Source organism: Cherax quadricarinatus, chromosome 38 (assembly GCF_038502225.1).
Source record: "Cherax quadricarinatus isolate ZL_2023a chromosome 38, ASM3850222v1, whole genome shotgun sequence".
NCBI lineage: Eukaryota > Metazoa > Arthropoda > Malacostraca > Decapoda > Parastacidae > Cherax > Cherax quadricarinatus.
In genome coordinates this window covers 27,473,676-27,494,433 of record NC_091329.1, presented here as the reverse complement: position 1 = coordinate 27,494,433, position 20,758 = coordinate 27,473,676, and the positions used below count along the sequence as shown (strand labels likewise).

At 49.2% G+C, this 20,758-nt stretch overlaps 1 long non-coding RNA gene across 3 annotated transcripts in view; it reads left to right on the top strand.

Moving 5' to 3' along the window:
- Window positions 1-20,758, top strand: part of LOC128692871 (uncharacterized) — a 626,907-nt gene that overhangs the window by 541,077 nt on the left and 65,072 nt on the right. The gene's annotated exons all lie outside the window — the stretch shown is intronic.

Sequence of the window (20,758 nt, the reverse complement as noted above, 5' to 3'; positions counted from 1 at the left end):
TGTATATTACTTTGTGAATAAAGTCATACTCTGGGTATATCAGAATATTCATTAAATCCAAAATTCATGAAGATCTAGCGAACACATACTACTTGTTGCCCGGTAACTACACCTATACCCTGAGCTACACCTATACCCTGAGCTACACCTATACCCTGAGCTACACCTATACCCTGAGCTACACCTATACCCTGAGCTACACCTATACCCTGAGCTACACCTATACCCTGAGCTACACCTATACCCTGAGCTACACCTATACCCTGAGCTACACCTATACCCTGAGGTACACATATACCCTGAGCTACACCTATACCCTGAGCTACACCTATACGCTGAGCTACACCTATACCCTGAGCTACACCTACCCCCTGAGCTACACCTATACCCAGAGCTACACCTATACCCAGAGCTACACCTACCCTATGAGCTACACCTACCCTATGAGCTACACCTACCCTATGAGCTACACCTACCCTCTTAGATACACCTACCCTCTTAGCTACACCTACCCTCTTAGCTACACCTACCCTCTGAGCTACACCTACCCTCTGAGCTACACCTGCCTCTGAGCTACACCTACCCTCTGAGCTACACCTACCCTCTGAGCTACACCTACCCTCTGAGCTACACCTACCCTCTGAGCTACACCTACCCTCTGAGCTACACCTACCCCCTGAGCTACACCTACACCTTGAGCTACACCTACCCTCTGAGCTACACCTACCCTCTGAGCTACACCTACCCTCTGAGCTACACCTACCCTCTGAGCTACACCTACACTCTGAACTACACCTATCCTTTGAGCTACACTTTCCCTCTGAGCTACACCTACCCTCTGAGCTACACCTACAACCTCGGCTACACCTACACCCTAAGCTACACCTACCTTCTGAGCTACACCTATACTCTGAGCTACACCTACACCCTGAGCTACGCCTACCTTCTGAGCTACACCTACACTCTGAGCTACACCCACCCCCTGAGCTACACCTACCCTCTGAGCTACACCTACCCTCTGAGCTACACCTACCCCCTGAGCTACACCTACACCCTGAGCTACACCTATACCCTGAGCTACACCTACCCTCTGAGCTACACCTACATCCTGAGCTACACCTACTCTCAGAGCTACACCTACCCTCTGAGCTACACCTACCCTCTGAGCAACACCTACCCTCTGAGCTACACCTACCCCCTGAGCTGTTAGGTAAGACACATATGCAACAGTTAGGTATCTTTATTATGAAACGTTTCGCCTACACAGTAGGCTTCTTCAGTCAAGTACAGAAAAGTTGATAGAAGCAGAAGATACTTGAAGACGATGTAATCAGTCCATCACCCTTAAAGTTTTGAGGTGGTCAGTCCCTCAGTCTGGAGAAGAGCATTGTTCAATAGTATGAAACAATATGGAGATGAAGTCACAGGATGGAGCTTTTATAGCGCCAAGAGGTGAGACGTAGGCCACTAGGAGAGATAAGAACTCAGATGTTGAAAGGTCAGGTCCCTCTCAAATCCAGCCGCTCTCACTAGTGGAAGTTGTCGAAGTTGATTGCAGGTCTGTACCAAGATACCCTTGTGTTGCAGTGTCTGACAGATTGAACATTAAAATGGTATAAAACACCTCTTGGCGCTATAAAAGCTCCATCCTGTGACTTCATCTCCATATTGTTTCATACTATTGAACAATGCTCTTCTCCAGACTGAGGGACTGACCACCTCAAAACTTTAAGGGTGATGGACTGATTACATCGTCTTCAAGTATCTTCTGCTTCTATCAACTTTTCTGTACTTGACTGAAGAAGCCTACTGTGTAGGCGAAACGTTTCATAATAAAGATACCTAACTGTTGCATATGTGTCTTACCTAACAACCTGTCGGTATTTTATACCATTTTAATGTACCCCCTGAGCTACACCTACCCCCGGAGCTACACCTACCCTCTGAGCTACACCTACCCTCTGAGCTACACCTACCCTCTGAGCTACACCTACCCCCTAAACTACACCTACTTTCTGAGCTACACCTACCCTCTGAGCTACACCTACCCTCTGAGCTACACCTCCCCCCTGAGCTACACCTACCCTCTGAGCTACACCCACCCTCTGAGCTACACCTACACCTTGAGCTACACCTACACTCTGAGCTACACCTACCCTCTAAGCCACACCTTCCCCCTGAGCTACACCTACCCTCTGAGCTACACCTACCCCCTGAGCTACACCTACCCTCTGAGCTACACTTACCCTCTGACCTACACCTACATCCTGAGCTACACCTACACCTTGATCTACACCTACCCTCTGAGCTACACTTACACTCTGAGCTACACCTACCATCGGAGCTACACCTACCCTCTGAGCTACACCTTCCCTCTTAGCTAAACCTACCCTCTGAGCTAAACCTACCCTCTGAGCTACACCCTTCTAGCTACACCTACCCTCTGAGCTACACCTACCTTCTGAGCTACACTTACTCTCTGAGCTACACCTACACCTTGAGCTACACCTACCTTCTGAGCTACACCTACCCTCTGAGCTAAACCTACACCTTGAGGTACACCTACCCTCTGAGCTACACCTACCCTCTGAGTTACACCTACACCTTGAGCTACACCTACCCTCTGAGCTACACCTACCCTGTCAGCTACACCTACCTTCTGAGCTACACCTACTCTCTGAGTTACACCTACACCTTGAGCTACACCTACCCTCTGAGCTACACCTACCCTGTCAGCTACACCTACCTTCTGAGCTACACCTACTCTCTGAGCTACACCTACACCTTGAGTACACCTACACCTTGAGCTACACCTACCCTCTGAGCTACACCTACACCTTGAGGTACACCTACCCTCTGAGCTACACCTACCCTCTGAGCTACACCTACCCCCTGAACTACACCTACCCTCTGAGCTGCACCTACACCCTGTGCTACACCTACCCTCTGGGCTACACCCACACTCTGAGCTACACCTACATTCTGAGCTACACCTACATTCTGAGCTACACCTACCCTCTGAGCTACACCTACCCTTTGAGCTACACCTACACCCTGAGCTACACCTACACCCTGAGCTACACCTACCCTCTGAGCTACAACTACCCTCTGAGCTACACCTACCCTGTGAGCTACACCTACCCTCTGAGCTACACCTACACTCTGAGCTACACCTACACCTACACTTTGAGCTACACCTACCCTTTGAGATACACCTACCCTCTGAGCTACACCTACCCCGTGAGCTACACCTACCCCCTGAGCTACACCTACCCCCTCAGCTACATCTACCCTCTGAGCTACACCTACCCCCTGAGCTACACCTACCCTCTGAGCTACACCTTCCCTCAGAGCTACACCTACCCTCTGAGCTACACCTACCCTCTGAGCTACACCTACCCTCTGAGCTACACCTACCCCCTGAGCTACACCTACCCCCTGAGCTACACCTACACCCTGAGCTACACCTACCCCCTGAGCTACACCTACCCTCTGAGGTACACCTTCCCTCAGAGCTACACCTACCCCCTGAACTACACCTACCCCCTGAGCTACACCTACCCTCTGAGCTACACCTACCCTCTGAGCTACACCTACACCCTGGGCTACACCTACACCCTGAGCTACACCTACACCCTGAGTCACACGTACACCCTGAGTCACGTCTACACCCTGCCTCACACCTGGATCCTGAGTCACACCAACACCCCGAGTCACACCTACACCCCGAGTCGCGCTTAGACCCTGAGCTACACCTACACCCTGAGTCACACGTACACCCTGAGTCATGCCTACACCCTGAGTCACACCTACACCCTGAGCCACACCTACACCCAGATTCTCACCTACACCAAGAGTCACACCTGCACCCCGAGTCGCACCTACGCCCTGAGTCACGCCTACACCCTGACTCACACCTGGATCCTGAGTCACCCTGAGCTACACCTACCCTCTGAACTACACCTACCCATTGAGCTACACCTACCCTCTGAGCTACACCTACCCCCTGAGCTACACCTACCCCCTGAGCTACACCTACACCCTGAATCACACGTACACCCTGAGTCATGCCTACACCCTGAGTCACACCTACACCCTGAGCCACACCTACACCCAGATTCTCACCTACACCAAGAGTCACACCTGCACCCCGAGTCGCACCTACGCCCTGAGTCACGCCTACACCCTGAGTCACACCTGGATCCTGAGTCACCCTGAGCTACACCTACCCCCTGAGGTACACCTACCCTCTGAACTACACCTACCCTCTGAGCTGCACCTACACCCTTAGCTACACCTACCCTCTGAGCTGCACCTACTCCTTGAGCTACACCTTCCTGAGCTACACCTACCCCCTGAGTCACACCTACACACTGAGCTACACCTACACCTTGGGCTACACCTACACCCTGAGCTACACCTACACCCTGAGTCACATCTACACCCTGAGTCACACCTGCACCCCGAGTCACGCCTGCACCCCTAGTCACACCTACACCCCGAGTCACACCTACACCCCGAGTCACACCTACACCCCGAGTAGCACCTACACCCCGAGTCGCGCTTACACCCTGAGCTACACCTACACCCTGAATCACACGTACACCCTGAGTCACGCCTACACCCAGAGTCACGCCTACACCCAGATTCACACCTACACCCAGAGTCACGCCTACACCCAGAGTCACGCCTACACCTCGAGTCACACCTACACCCCAAGTCACACCTACACCCCAAGTCACACCTACCCCCCGAGTCGCACCTACGCCCTGAGTCATGCCAACACCCTGAGCTACATCTACACCCTGAGATACACCTACACTCTGGGCTACACCTACACCGAGCTACACCTACACCCTGAGTCACGCCTACACCCTGAGCTACACCTACACCCTAAGCTACACCTACACCCTGAGCTACACCTACACCCTGAGCTACACCTACACCCTGAGCTACATCTACACCCTGGGCTACACCTACACGCTGAGCTACACCTACACCCTGGGCTACACCTACAAGCTGAGATACACCTACACCCTGAGCTACACCTACACCCTGAGCTACACCTACACCCTGAGCTACACCTACGCCCTTAGCTACACCTACACCCTGAGCTACACCTACATCCTGAGCTACACCTACACCCTGAGCTACATCTACACCCTGGGCAACACCTACACCCTGAGCTACACCTACAACCTGGGCTACACCTACACCCTGGGCTACACCTACACTATGAGCTACACCTACACTATGAGCTACACCTACATCCTGAGCTACACCTACACCCTGAGCTACATCTACACCCTGGGCAACACCTACACCCTGAGCTACACCTACAACCTGGGCTACACCTACACCCTGGGCTACACCTACACCCTGGGCTACACCTACACTATGAGCTACACCTAAGCCCTGAGCTACACCTACACCCTGAGCTACACCTACACCCTGAGCTACACCTACACTCTGAGCTACACCTACACTCTGAGCTACACCTACGCCCTGGGCTACACCTACGCCCAGAGCTACACCTACACCCTGAGCTACACCTACACCCTGGGCTACACCTACACCCTGAGCTACACCTACACCCTGAGCAACACCTACGGCCTTAGCTACACCTACACCCTGAGCTACACCTACACCCTGAGCTACACCTACACCCTGAGCTACACCTACACCCTGGGCTACACCTACACCCTGAGCTACACCTACACCCTGAGCTACACCTACACCCTGAGCTACACCTACACCCTGAGCTACACCTACGCCCTGAGCTACACCTACACCCTGAGTTACACCTACACCCTGAGCTACACCTACACCCTGGGCTTCACCTACACCCTGAGCTACACCTACCCTCTGAGCTACACCTTCCCCCTGAGCTACACCTACACCCTGGGCTACACCTACACCCTGAGCTACACCTACACCCTGAGCTACACCTACACTATGACCTACACCTACACCCTGACCTACACCTACACCCTGAGCTACACCTACACCCTGAGCTACACCTACACTCTGAGCTACACCTACACCCTGGGCTACACCTACGCCCAGAGCTACACCTACACCCTGAGCTACACCTACACCCTGAGCTACACCTACACCCAGAGCTACACCTACAGCCTGAGCTACACCTACAGCCTGAGCTACACCTACACCCTGAGCTACACCTACACCCTGAGTCACGCCTACACTCTGAGCTACACCTACACCCTGAGCTACACCTACACCCTGAGCTACACCTACACCCTGAGCTACACCTACACCCTGGGCTACACCTACACCCTAAGCTACACTTACACCCTGAGCTACACTTACACCCTGAGCTACACCTACACCCTGAGCTACACCTACACGCTGAGCTACACCTACACCCTGAGCTACACCTACGCCCTGAGCTACACCTACACCCTGAGCTACACCTACATCCTGAGCTACACCTACACCCTGAGCTACATCTACACCCTGAGTTACACCTACACCCTGGGCTACACCTACACCCTGAGCTACACCTACCCCTGAGCTACACCTACACCCTGGGCTACACTTACACCCTGAGCTACACCTACACCCTGGGCTAAACCTACACCCTGGGCTAAACCTACACCCTGAGCTACACCTACACCCTGGGCTACACCTACACCCTGAGCTACACCTACACCCTGAGCTACACCTACACCCTGAGCAACACCTACACCCCGAGCTGCACCTACACTATGAGCTACACCTACATCTTGAGCTACACCTACACTATGAGCTACACCTACATCCTGAGCTACACCTACACACTGAGCTACACCTACACCCTGAGCTACACCTACTCCCTGAGCTACACCTACACTTTGAGCTACACCTACATCCTGAGCTACACCTACGCCCTGGGATACACCTACGCCCAGAGCTACACCTACACCCTGAGCTACACCTACACCCTGGGTTACACCTTCACCCTGAGCTACACCTACACCCAGAGCTACACCTACACCCTGAGCTACACCTACACCCTGAGCTACACCTACACCCTGAGCTACACCTACACCGAGCTACACCTACACCCTGAGTCACGCATATACCCTGAGCTACACCTACACCCTTAGCTACACCTACGCCCTTAGCTACACCTACACCCTTAGCTACACCTACACCCTGGGCTACACCTACACCCTGAGCTACACCTGCACCCTGAGCTACACCAACACCCTGACCTACACCTACACCCTGAGCTACACCTACACCCTGAGCTACACCTACATCCTGAGCTACACCTACACCCTGAGCTACACCTACACCCTGAGTCACGCCTACACCCTGAGCTACACCTACACCCTGAGCTACACCTACACCCTGAGCTACACCTACGCCCTGAGCTGCACCTACACCCTGAGCTGCACCTACATCCTGAGCTACACCTACATCCTGAGCTACACCTACACCCTGAGCTACACCTACGCCCTGAGCTGCACCTACACCCTGAGCTACACCTACATTCTGAGTTACACCTACACCCTGAGCTACACCTATACCCTGGGCTACACCTACACCCTGAGCTACACCTACACCATGAGCTACACCTACACCCTGGGTTACACCTACACCCTGAGCTACACCTACACCCTGGGCTACACCTACACCCTGAACTACACCTACAATATGAGTTACACCTGCACCCTGAGCTACACCTACACCCTGAGCTACACCTACACCTTTAGCTACACCTACACCCTGAGCTACACCTACACCCTGGGCTACACCTACGCCCAAAGCTACACCTACACCCTGAGCTACACCTGCACCCTGGGCTACACCTACACCCTGAGCTACACTTACACCCTGAGCTACACCTACACCCTGAGTTACACCTACACCCTGAGCTACACCTACACCCTGAGCTACACCTACACCCTGAGCTACACCTACATCCTGAGCTACACCTATACCCTGAGCTACACCTACACCCTGTGCTGCACCTACACCCTGAGCTACATCTACACCCTGAGCTGCACCTACACCCTGAGCTGTACCTACACCCTGAGCTACACCTACTCCCTGAGCTACACGTACAACCTGAGCTACACCTACATCCTGAGCTACACCTTCACCCTGAGCTACACCTACACTCTGGGCTACACCTACACCCTGAGCTACACCTACACCCTTAGCTACACCTACACAGAGTCACGCCTACAACCTGAGCTACACCTACACCCTGGGCTACACCTACACTATGAGCTACACCTACACCCTGAGCTACAGCTACACTATGAGCTACACCTACACCCTGAGCTACACCTACACCCTGAGCTACACCTACACCCTGGGGTACACCTACACCCTGAGCTACACCTACACCCTTAGCTACACCTACACCCTGGGCTACACCTACACACTGAGCTACACCTACATCCTGAGCTACACCTATACCCTGAGCTACACCTACACCCTGTGCTGCACCTACACCCTGAGCTACATCTACACCCTGAGCTGCACCTACACCCTGAGCTGTACCAACACCCTGAGCTACACCTACTCCCTGAGCTACACGTACACCCTGAGCTACACCTACATCCTGAGCTACACCTACACCCTGAGCTACACCTACACTGAGTTACACCTACACCCTGAGCTACACCTACACTCTGGGGTACACCTACACCCTGAGCTACACCTACACCCTTAGCTACACCTACACAGAGTCACGCCTACAACCAGAGCTACACCTACACCCTGGGCTACACCTACACTATGAGCTACACCTACACCCTGAGCTACAGCTACACTATGAGCTACACCTACACCCTGAGCTACACCTACACCCTGAGCTACACCTACACCCTGGGGTACACCTACACCCTGAGCTACACCTACACCCTTAGCTACACCTACACCCTGGGCTACACCTACACCCTGAGCTACAGCTACACTATGAGCTACAGCTACACCCTGAGCTACACCTACACCCTGAGCTACACCTACACCCTGAGCTACACCTACATCCTGAGCTACACCTACACCCTGAGCTACACCTACATCCTGAGCTACACCTACACCCTGAGCTACACCTACGCTATGAGCTACACCTACACCCTGAGCTACACCTACACCCAGAGCTACACCTACACAGAGTCACGCCTACAACCTGAGCTACAACTACACCCTGGGCTACACCTACACCCTGAGCTACACCTACGCTATGAGCTACACCTACACCCTGAGCTACACCTTCACCCTGAGCTACACCTACACTTACACTTCAAATCAGTTCTAGGTCTTATTCGACGTGTTAATGCTAGTATTGTGCGCTTGAGTCCATTGTGTGGCTTAGGAGTAAGTAGGTCCCAGAAAGTAGGAGCCACACTGGATGTGGCCATAACCCACGGTGTATTTAGGAGAGTAAGAGTAGCTCGTGGTGTAGGTGTGGCTCTGGGTGTTGGTGTGACAGAGTTTAGATTGGGATAGGGATGTGGGTGGGGATTGGGGTGCAGGATGTGTGGCTCGGGTGTAGGTGTGGCTCTGGTGTAGGTGTGGCTCTGGTGTAGGTGTGGCTCTGGTGTAGGTGTGGCTCTGGTGTAGGTGTGGCTCTGGTGTAGGTGTGGCTCTGGTGTAGGTGTGGCTCTGGTGTAGGTGTGGCTCTGGTGTAGGTGTTGCTCTGGTGTAGGTGTGGCTCTGGTGTAGGTGTGCTCTGGTGTAGGTGTGGCTCTGGTGTAGGTGTGGCTCGGGTGTAGGCGTGGCTCGGGTGTAGGTGTGGCTCGGGTGTAGGTATAACTCGGGTGTAGGTGTGGCTCGGGTATAGGTGTGGCTCGGGTGCAGGTGTGGCTCTGGTGTAGGTGTGGCTCGGGTGTAGGTGTGGCTCGGGTGTAGGTGTAGCTCGGGTGTAGGTGTAGCTCGGGTGTAGGTGTGGCTCGGGTGTAGGTGTGGCTCGGGTGTAGGTGTGGCTCGGGTGCAGGGTGTGTGCGCTTCATGGTCAAGGAAGTTATTGGTGCATAGATGTGGCTCTAGGTGTTAAATACTCTTAGCTATGCCATGTACTGAGCTACACTTACACCCTCACCACTCATAACCTGTGTCACACTGTGAGCCGCACTCATAACCTGTGTCACACTGTGAGCCTCACTCATAACCTGTGTCACACTGTGAGCCTCACTCATAACCTGTGTCACACTGTGAGCCGCACTCATAACCTGTGTCACACTGTGAGCCGCACTCATAACCTGTGTCACACTGTGAGCCGCACCCATAACCTGTGTCACACTGTGAGCCGCACTCATAACCTGTGTCACACTGTGAGCCTCACTCATAACCTGTGTCACACTGTGAGCCGCACTCATAACCTGTGTCACACTGTGAGCCGCACTCATAACCTGTGTCACACTGTGAGCCGCACTCATAACCTGTGTCACACTGTGAGCCGCACTCATAACCTGTGTCACACTGTGAGCCGCACTCATAACCTGTGTCACACTGTGAGCCGCACTCATAACCTGTGTCACACTGTGAGCCGCACTCATAACCTGTGTCACACTGTGAGCCGCACTCATAACCTGGGTCACACTGTGAGCCGCACTCATAACCTGGGTCACACTGTGAGCCGCACTCATAACCTGTGTCACACTGTGAGCCGCACTCATAACCTGTGTCACACTGTGAGCCGCACTCATAACCTGTGTCACACTGTGAGCCGCACTCATAACCTGTGTCACACTGTGAGCCGCACTCATAACCTGTGTCACACTGTGAGCCGCACTCATAACCTGTGTCACACTGTGAGCCGCACTCATAACCTGTGTCACACTGTGAGCCGCACTCATAACCTGTGTCACACTGTGAGCCGCACTCATAACCTGTGTCACACTGTGAGCCGCACTCATAACCTGTGTCACACTGTGAGCCGCACTCATAACCTGTGTCACACTGTGAGCCGCACTCATAACCTGTGTCACACTGTGAGCCGCACTCATAACCTGTGTCACACTGTGAGCCGCACTCATAACCTGTGTCACACTGTGAGCCGCACTCATAACCTGTGTCACACTGTGAGCCGCACTCATAACCTGTGTCACACTGTGAGCCGCACTCATAACCTGTGTCACACTGTGAGCCGCACTCATAACCTGTGTCACACTGTGAGCCGCACTCATAACCTGTGTCACACTGTGAGCCGCACTCATAACCTGTGTCACACTGTGAGCCGCACTCATAACCTGTGTCACACTGTGAGCCGCACTCATAACCTGTGTCACACTGTGAGCCGCACTCATAACCTGTGTCACACTGTGAGCCGCACTCATAACCTGTGTCACACTGTGAGCCGCACTCATAACCTGGGTCACACTACCTGGAGTTTACCTGGGGAGAATTTCGGTGGTCAACGCCCCCGCGGCTCTGAGACCAGGCCTCATGGTGGATCAGCGTCTGATCAATCAGGCTGTTACTGCTGCCTGCACGCAAGCTGACGTACAAACCACAGCCCGGTTGGTCAGGTAGTGACTTTAGGTGCCTGGGTCACATCATGGGCCACACTCAACCTGAGTCACATTATGCGCAATACTGGTAACCTGCGTCATATACTGAGCAACTTCCATAAGCTGGGTCACACTATGGGCCACACTTATAACATGGGTCACAATACAGGCCACACTTATAACCTAGGTCAAATTATTAGCAACACTCATAACCTGAGTCACACATTTGGCAGAATCATAACCTGGGTCACACTATGGGCCACACTACCTGGGTCATACACACTGATCCAAATTCATAACCTGGGTCACACTGTGGGCCATACTCATAACCTTGGTCAAACGCAGGGCAAGACTTATAACCTGGGTCACATACTGGGAGTGAAACAAGGGGCGGTAGGGAGGAGTGAAACAAGAGGCGGTAGGGAGGAGTGAAACAAGGGGTGGAAGGGAGGAGTGAAACAAGGGGCGGTAGGGAGGAGTGAAACAAGGGGCGGTAGGGAGGAGGAGTGAAACAAGGGGCGGTAGGGAGGAGTGAAACAAGGGGCGGTAGGGAGGAGTGAAACAAGAGGCGGTAGGGAGGAGTGAAACAAGGGGTGGAAGGGAGGAGTGAAACAAGGGGCGGTAGGGAGGAGTGAAACAAGGGGTGGAAGGGAGGAGTGAAACAAGGGGCGGTAGGGAGGAGTGAAACAAGGGGCGGTAGGGAGGAAGAGTGAAACAAGGGGCGGTAGGGAGGAGTGAAACAAGGGGCGGTAGGAGTGAAACAAGGGGCGGTAGGGAGGAGTGAAACAAGGGGCGGTAGGAGTGAAACAAGGGGCGGTAGGGAGGAGTGAAACAAGGGGCGGTAGGGAGGAGTGAAACAAGGGGCGGTAGGGAGGAGTGAAACAAGGGGCGGTAGGGAGGAGTGAAACAAGGGGCGGTAGGGAGGAGTGAAACAAGGGGCGGTAGAGAGGAGTGAAACAAGGGGCGGTAGGGAGGAGTGAAACAACAGGCGGTAGGGAGGAGTGAAACAAGGGGTGGTAGGGAGGAGTGAAACAAGGGGCGGTAGGGAGGAGTGAAACAAGGGGTGGTAGGGAGGAGTGAAACAAGGGGCGGTAGGGAGGAGTGAAACAAGGGGCGGTAGGGAGGAAGAGTGAAACAAGAGGCGGTAGGGAGGAGTGAAACAAGGGGCGGTAGGAGTGAAACAAGGGGCGGTAGGGAGGAGTGAAACAAGGGGCGGTAGGAGTGAAACAAGGGGCGGTAGGGAGGAGTGAAACAAGGGGCGGTAGGGAGGAGTGAAACAAGGGGTGGAAGGGAGGAGTGAAACAAGGGGCGGTAGGGAGGAGGAGTGAAACAAGGGGCGGTAGGGAGGAGTGAAACAAGGGGCGGTAGGAGTGAAACAAGGGGCGGTAGGGAGGAGTGAAACAAGGGGCGGTAGGGAGGAGTGAAACAAGGGGCGGTAGGAGTGAAACAAGGGGCGGTAGGGAGGAGTGAAACAAGGGGCGGTAGGGAGGAGTGAAACAAGGGGCGGTAGGGAGGAAGAGTGAAACAAGGGGCGGTAGGGATTAGTGAAACAGGGGGGCGGTAGGGAGGAGTGAAACAAGGAGCGGTAGGGAGGAGGAGTGAAACAAGGGGTGGTAGGGAGGAGTGAAACAAGGAGCGGTAGGGAGGAGGAGTGAAACAAGGGGTGGTAGGGAGGAGTGAAACAATGGGCGGTAGGGAGGAGTGAAACAAGGGGCGGTAGGGAGGAGTGAAACAAGGGGCGGTAGGGAGGAGTGAAACAAGGGGCGGTAGGGAGGAGTGAAACAAGGGGCGGTAGGGAGGAGTGAAACAAGGGGCGGTAGGGAGGAGTGAAACAAGGGGCGGTAGGGAGGAGTGAAACAAGGGGCGGTAGGGAGGAGTGAAACAACGGGTGGTAGGGAGGAGTGAAACAATGGGCGGTAGGGAGGAGTGAAACAAGGGGCGGTAGGGAGGAGTGAAACAAGGGGCGGTAGGGAGGAGTGAAACAAGGGGCGGTAGGGAGGAGTGAAACAAGGGGCGGTAGGGAGGAGGAGTGAAACAAGGGGTGGTAGGGAGGAGGAGTGAAACAAGGGGCGGTAGGGAGGAGTGAAACAAGGGGCGGTAGGGAGGAGTGAAACAAGGGGCGGTAGGGAGGAGGAGTGAAACAAGGGGTGGTAGGGAGGAGGAGTGAAACAAGGGGCGGTAGGGAGGAGGAGTGAAACAAGGGGTGGTAGGGAGGAGTGAAACATGGGTGGTAGGGAGTAGTAGTGAAACAAGGGGTGGTAGGGAGGAGTGAAACAATGGGCGGTAGGGAGGAGTGAAACAAGGGGCGGTAGGGAGGAGGAGGAGGAGGAGGAGTGAAACAAGGGGCGGTCGGGAGGAGGAGGAGTGAAACAAGGGGCGGTCGGGAGGAGGAGGAGTGAAACAAGGGGCGGTAGGGAGGAGGAGTGAAACAAGGGGCGGTCGGGAGGAGGAGGAGTGAAACAAGGGGCGGTTGGGAGGAGTGAAACAAGGGACGGTAGGGAGGAGTGAAACAAGGGGCGGTAGGGAGGAGTGAAACAAGGGGCGGTAGGAAGGAGGAGGAGTGAAACAAGGGGCGAGGGAAGAAGGGTGACGATGGAAAGGAGGTAAGGGAAAGGGAACAAAAAGAGTGTTGAGGGAAAAAAAAGGGGAAGTTGAGTATTGAGCAGAAGGGTTATAAGGGAGTGAGGAAGGTGCGTGCCTGGCCTTCCTACTCACCATGATGAAGTGACTCTGTTATCCTTTCTCCTACGCCTCAGTGTCTGTCTTTATGACTTTTTCTCACGAGTTTCTTGGTCGCTGATACCTATGTGTACCCATGTACTATATGTATGTGTGATTGTATAGTGCATATACTCACCTATATATGGTTGCAGGGGTCGAGTCTCAGCTTCTAGCGCGGCCCCTTCGCTGGTCAATACTAAGTTCAATTTTTCTCCTGGATACGAAAGATTTATCGTACCCGTTCTTAAAGCTATGTATGGATCCTGCCCTCATCACTGCAGGTCGTTCCACTTCCTGTATTCTCTAAGACAGAGAAAATGCTTCTCAACGTCCCTATGACTCATTTATGTTTTCAACATCCTGCTGTACCCTCGGGTTCCTGCTTCCCATCTCTCAAACTATGTCTTTGTTTACCCTGTCAATTCCTCTCAGTATTTTTTACGTTGCTTTCGTATCACCCTGACTCCTTCAGTTCTCTAGTGTCACCAGGCTAAGTTCCCTTAACCTCTCCTCATAGGAGAGTGAAAACCCGTGCACTTTCTCCGATTTCTTGACATGCTTAACCAGGCGTGGGTTCCACACTGGTGCTGCATACTCCAATGTAGTCTTGACGCACACAGTGTACAGTATAGTGAATGACTCCTTACTGAGATGTATAAATTCTGTTATTATATTTGCCAGCTGCGCATTTACTACAACAGTTATTTGGCTGATGTGCGTCTCAGGTGATATGCTCGGTATAATATTCACCCTAAGGTCCTTCTCCTTGAATCTGATTTGTAGCTTTTGTCCACGCCGAGCCTGTTCTCCGTTTGTGATCTTTTCCCGTCCTCAAACTTTATAACTTTGCATTTGTTGGGGTTAAATTCCAAGAGCCATTTGTCAAACGAGATCTACAGCCAGTCCAGATCCATTTGAAGCCTTTCTTGTTACATGTCTGTTTGTATTCTCATTAGTTTCACGTCATCTGAGAGCAGGAATACGTCTGGTTCCATCCTTATGTTATTCACGTGTACAAAAAATATCACTGGCCCTAGTACTGATCCTAGAAGAACTCCACTCGTCACATGTACCCATTTCTACACGTCTTCACAGACAATCACTCGTTGTTTCCTTACTGTCAGGTATGACTTGAGCCAATATAGTGCTGTCACTGTTATTCCTGCCTGCTGGTCTAGCGTTTGCACCAATCTTTTGAGTGGTACTATGTTAAAAGCCTTTCTATAGTCAAAGAAAATGCAATCAACCCATCACTCTCTCTTCTGTTTTACTTCTTGAAGAACTCCAATAGGTTTTTGGTAAAGGATTTAACATTAAATAAGCCTTCCTAGCTGTCATGTTTGATCTCTTCCCTAACTAGGTTCACCACCACTTTTGTAAATAACTTTACTCATTATGCATATCAGTGGCTCTATCCTGTAGTTTAACACAGTCTGATTGTCTCCTTTCTTAAGAATTGTAACTACATGTTCTCTTACTCACCTTCAGCAATTGCTCTGTGTCGATTCTTGTTGAACACTGTTGCTAGCGGCACACACACTACCTTTGCTCCCTCTCTCTGAACTAATGAAGAGATATTATCTTGTACTACTGTCTTCAAGGTATCTAACTCACATATCAGCTTCTTCACCTCCTCCCCAGTTGTATGTATTGTGTCCAATGCTCGCTAGTACACTCTTCTGTTTCGGTATGTTGGTAACTTTCCTGTCTCCTCTGAGAATACCTGACTAAATTTCTTGCTGAGCTCCTCACAGACTTTCTGGTTATTCCTTGTAAACTCCCCTCCTTCTTCAGGCTCTTTGCATGGTACTTTACTGTTTGTTGCCTTTGTTCTTATTTGGCAAAATAACAAATGTTGGTCAGATATGGTTTTTGATGTTATGTCATTCTCAATTTGCAATTGAGCTTCTCCTCTTATCTATGTAAACTCATTTCTTTCTCCTAGGTGCAATTCCTCCTTTTCCCTCTTTTCACTATGTTCTTCCCGTTGTTTCTTTTGATCCTAGGTACGAATTTCTTCTCTGCCTCCCTGCACTTTCAGGCTACATACTCCATCTTATTCACTGTCTTTCCCTCGAATTCTCTTTCCCACTGCACCTCATCCACAAATTGGCTCCTGTATCATTCCCTCTTTGAAGTTTGGCTTCTCACAACCTTCCTATGCTGCTTAATTCTCCATTGGCTCTAGGTTTTCCCAGTGAATGTGTGTGTACTCACCTATATGTGGTTGCGTACATGTGTGTACTCACCTAATTGAACTCGCCTAATAGTGGTTGCAGGGGTAGAATCACAGCTCCTGGCTCCTCCTCTTCACTGGTCTGTGTGTGTGTGTGTGTGTGTGTGTAATTACCCATTTATAGCTACAGAAGCAGAGTTATGCTCGTTGTGTCTCGTCTTCAATACTTGGTTCATAATGTTTTTTTTTAATTTCCAGTTGCAGCAGCACTTCCTAATTCCTCCTTAAATTCCTTCTACAGGTCCTTTCCACTCCACATTTTCTCACTTTTCAACGTTGGTCTCTGGTTAAGACATCTTTTATATGTGCTCTTTCAAGTCTTATCCAAACATAATATATTCTCATGTCTACTTTTTTCCTCCCATCAGCTAATATTACCAACTTTCACGTTTTCAGTCTTTTATCATAGTTCAAATTGCTCAGCTCTGGCAGCCATTTTGTAGTTCCTTAAACATTTTCTAACATGTCTATGTGTTTTTCCATGTGTTTTTTTTTTTTTCAGGTGTGGGCACCACACAGCCTCTACATGTTCCAATTAGGCCCTAATAAAAATTATAAATAATTTTCTTAGAATTTCACCATCCACATATTTGAAAGTTCTTCAATAGTTTGGTAGTTTAACAAATTATTTTTTTTCAGTAGTTTCATTTACATGCTCTTCCGGTGATATTTGTTTTCACAATAACTTCAAGATCCCGTTCACTATCTCGTACTTTCATTATTATATCAAGCAGATCATATTTTTCATTGAGCCTAATTTCATTTTCTCCCTTTTCCATTACGTAGATTTTTTTTTTTATTATTATCACACCGGCCGATTCCCACCAAGGCAGGGTGGCCCGAAAAAGAAAAACTTTCACCATCATTCACTCCATCACTGTCTTGCCAGAAGGGTGCTTTACACTACAGTTTTTAAACTGCAACATTAACACCCCTCCTTCAGAGTGCAGGCACTGTACTTCCCATCTCCAGGACTCAAGTCCGGCCTGCCGGTTTCCCTGAATCCCTTCATAAATGTTACTTTGCTCACACTCCAACAGCACGTCAAGTATTAAAAACCATTTGTCTCCATTCACTCCTATCAAACACGCTCACGCATGCCTGCTGGAAGTCCAAGCCCCTCGCACACAAAACCTCCTTTACCCCCTCCCTCCAACCCTTCCTAGGCCGACCCCTACCCCGCCTTCCTTCCACTACAGACTGATACACTCTTGAAGTCATTCTGTTTCGCTCCATTCTCTCTACATGTCCGAACCACCTCAACAACCCTTCCTCAGCCCTCTGGACAACAGTTTTGGTAATCCCGCACCTCCTAACTTCCAAACTACGAATTCTCTGCATTATATTCACACCACACATTGCCCTCAGACATGACATCTCCACTGCCTCCAGCCTTCTCCTCGCTGCAACATTCATCACCCACGCTTCACACCCATATAAGAGCGTTGGTAAAACTATACTCTCATACATTCCCCTCTTTGCCTCCAAGGACAAAGTTCTTTGTCTCCACAGACTCCTAAGTGCACCACTCACTCTTTTTCCCTCATCAATTCTATGATTCACCTCATCTTTCATAGACCCATCTGCTGACACGTCCACTCCCAAATATCTGAATACGTTCACCTCCTCCATACTCTCTCCCTCCAATCTGATATTCAATCTTTCATCACCTGATCTTTTTGTTATCCTCATAACCTTACTCTTTCCTGTATTCACCTTTAATTTTCTTCTTTTGCACACCCTACCAAATTCATCCACCAATCTCTGCAACTTCTCTTCAGAATCTCCCAAGAGCACAGTGTCATCAGCAAAGAGCAGCTGTGACAACTCCCACTTTGTGTGTGATTCTTTATCTTTTAACTCCACGTAGATTTTATTAGCATTAAATTCCATTATCCATCTATCACTCCATATGTTCACTGTATCCACATCCTTTTGTAAGAATTTACAGTTGTTGTTATTATTAATTTAACAATTGATTTTTGCATCTGCAAACATTCACATATTTTTTTTTCAGCCCTTCTGGTAAATCATATATAAATTTTAGATTTAAAAAGGACACGTAAGCAAACAGTACGATATATTAAACCTTGATCACTTCTAGAAATTGTCACGTGTTTTTTTAAACCAGATCGTCGGTATCAGTTACCAAGGTTTATACCATAAAGTTTAGAAACATTACGGAGCCGAGTACAGACCCTTGTGGCACCCCACTTGTCACATCTCCCCATGGAGACATTTTTCCTTCTTAACAAAAAGTCTCTCATCTACTACAATAATTCACCTTTAATTCCTCCTGTAATTTTCAACGTCCAACTTAGTCTTCATGAAGAAAGCTATCAAACGTTTTCTTAAAGTCTACGTTAATACAATCTGCCTATCCATTTTTATTTCCTTGAGCAGTTTCTGTAACTCTGTCAGAATAACTTAAGAAATTTGATATGTATAAATGTCTAGGCTGTGAACCAAATTAGTAGGATATTATTCTCTAAGTACTGAATACGCTTAACAGCAATGGCTTTTTCCATTAATTTTACAACACTTGCCATTGTAACCGACCTAAAGTTTAAAGGATTTTCTCTCATCTTTTTATAAATAGTCACAATATGTGTCATCTTACGATTGCTAATTTGTCTTTTTCTGGAGAAGTTCAACAAAGAGGGAGCTTGTATATATAGGCGAGGCAACAGTGACGGTCCCGTCACTGTTCGATAGCTAGCACACTCGGCTCACACACGGGGGTCCGGAGTTCGAATCTCCTTCGGTGCGGCTGGAAAACATTAGGGACGTGTTTCCATAAGACACCAGCTGTCCCTGTTCACCCATCTGTTTAAAATGGGTTCCTGGGTGTTAGTCGACTGGTGTGGGTCGCATCCTGAGATAAAACTGACCTAATTTGCCCGAAATGCTCAGCATAACAAGCGGCTTTCTATATAGTAGTATGTCATTGATGTCAGCTAGGACTGTATACCTTGTACATGTACTTGTAGAAATAAAGATATTATTATTATTATTATTATTATTATTATTATTATTATTATTATTATTATTATTATTGTTATTATTATTATTATTATTATTATTATTATTATTATTATTATTATTATTATTATTCTGGCTCCCTTCACTTTTTTTTATTAGTGACTTTATAAATGGTCCAAGTCGGACCGAAACGTCGTCATAATGAGCGTGTTATTTGTGTATTGTTTCAGTCACGGTATTGTGCCCTTTTATTCAAATGTTCATTTTTTTTTTTTTGCGAGCCGAGGTGCTACACCGTCTTGTTCTATAACTTTGGGTTTAGCGGCATCTAGTAACAACGTTTTAACTCTCTTCATTTATTATATTATCTTCTAATTCAGTTGTCTGTCTGGGACTAAAATCTCCTACAAGAAAAATATCTACTTTTGTGAAAAATTGATTATAACTATGAACATAATTTTTAAAGAGATGGACCGGTAAAGCCAGCGGCGGGTCATCACTTGACTAAGACCCTCGTCAGGAAACACTTGTCCTGTTTCCTGACGAACGTTACCTAACACTCTAAACCTTCCTGTTCATTACTTAACACATTTCCTCTTTTTCCTCAGTAATTTTGCGTTCTTAATTCACTGTATTTTTCCTTCAACATTTAGCTCACTTGTTACAAATATAAACTAAAAGTTAGGTTTTTCCTTGCTTTTGTCTACTATTTCCTTATCAAAATTTCTTTCTTCCACTCTTCATGCATTTCAATATTCATTTCTACCCTATCTGAATGTTTGAAAAGTTTCTTGATTGGCTCACTTTCCATATTGATTCCAAGACCTTTCGTTATTTTCTTGACAAGTCTCCAACACCTTCTTACATTTCCTTTAGGACTAAACTGTTGAATTTCATTTTTATTTATACTAGAGAACTCCTCGTACAGAGTCTTGATATCTGTCCCTTGTGGTATACCGTTCCAGTTACTTTCTCTAAAACACTATTTTAAAGCATTGTAATTCCCTTTCACATAATCTAATCGTTCCTCTTTCCTTTTCATTTCCTTTTCATTTTCTAATTCATATTCCATCTGCATGTATTATTTCCCAAAGAACATGAACACTCTGTCCAAATGGGTTTAAATAGGATATGTTTAAAATTTCCTCCGCTGTTTCAGTGACATAAAATCTAATACTGATCATATTTGTAGTTCCAGCCTCAGTCTGTTCAATTTATTTTTCTATGGCTAAAATCTTCAAGCGTAATAACTTGGTTTAAATCACGGTCACTTTCATAAGGAGTTCCCTAAGGATATGTAATCCCTCATTTATCCTATGGAACTCTTATCTTTCCCGAATATTATTAA